The sequence below is a fragment of the Myotis davidii genome, unplaced genomic scaffold, assembly GCF_000327345.1.
Source record: "Myotis davidii unplaced genomic scaffold, ASM32734v1 scaffold934, whole genome shotgun sequence".
In the NCBI taxonomy this organism is placed as follows: domain Eukaryota; kingdom Metazoa; phylum Chordata; class Mammalia; order Chiroptera; family Vespertilionidae; genus Myotis; species Myotis davidii.
In genome coordinates, this window is record NW_006285798.1 from 684,182 (window position 1) to 685,442 (window position 1,261).

Here is a 1,261-nt window from a genome sequence, read left to right on the forward strand (position 1 = left end):
CCGAAACCAATGTTGCCCAAGGGCTCACTGTATAAAATGAGCATGAACTGCAATAACTAATGGCCAGCTCTACTGGGAAGTAGAAATGCCTCTGTCATTAGAGACAGACATTCCTTTGAGTCAAGGGGAAAACTGGAGACCTGACTGAGTTCCCTCTGTGCCAGCTCTGTCAGAAAACTGAGCTGGACGCCAGGGAGGACAGCGTGTACTCTTCTCCCTCAATCCAATGGTGCAGGGGTTCCCCAACTTCACTGGCATAAGGAGCAACTGGGGAACTTGTTACAAATGCCAGCTCCCTGGTGCAACCCCACAGACCGACTACACAGTTGTAGGAGGGTCTGGAAACATGCATCTTTGAATAGCACCGAGGCTCTGGTGCATGTGGACCATAATCTGAAAAATCTCTCAGATGCAGAGAAAAACACAGGACTTTATTAGAAATCCACAAGCTTGACCACAAATTATTCAGGGCTGGGGAGCACACAGAAAGGGGGCATCAGTCAAGAAAGTGAGAGTGAAAGAGCCGAGGGCTCCCAACCTGAAGTCCTGGGAAGGATGCAGGTGATCACTGGAAATCAGAACGGCGACTCCCAGTAAGCAATGCACCAATGCGGACCTGGTATCTAATGCTTAACTCTTCCAGTGTCTTTACATTCACACAGCAGATGTACAGTTCACTGGAATTATGTATATTGATTGACATTGTGCAGCCACCACCACTGTCTATCTCCAGAACTTTTTTTTCATCTTTCCAAACTAAAACTTGTACCCATTAAATAACTCTCCATGCCCCCTTAGCCCCTGGCAACCATCATTCTTTTTTCTGTCTCTATGAATTTTACTACTCTATATACCTCATATAAGTAGAATCATATAGTACTGGACTTTGCATTCTGTTTTTACATTACACAGCATTCTTTAATGATGATCAGCACTAAAAATTGACTTCTAGATGTGTCAATATTTCTATTTGGCCAGGTTTTTAAAAAAAATTTTTTTATTGATTTTTAGAGAGAGGAAAGGAGAGGGAGAGAGAGAAACATTTATGTGAGAGAGAAACATCAACTGGTTGCCTCCTGCACATGCCCCTACCGAGGCCAGGGATCGAATCTGCAACCCAGGTACGTGCCCTTGACAGAAAATTGAACCCTAGACACTTTGGTGCACAGGCCAACACTCTAACCACTGAGACACACCAACTAGGGCCAAGGGTATGACTATTTAAGTGTAGGATTCATGAGCGTGGTGGTGGTGGCGGCGG

At 45.0% G+C, this 1,261-nt stretch overlaps 1 protein-coding gene across 3 annotated transcripts in view; it reads right to left on the minus strand.

Annotated features, from left to right (window-relative positions):
• XPO6 (exportin 6) overlaps positions 1–1,261 on the minus strand; it is a 130,193-nt gene that overhangs the window by 29,197 nt on the left and 99,735 nt on the right. The gene's annotated exons all lie outside the window — the stretch shown is intronic.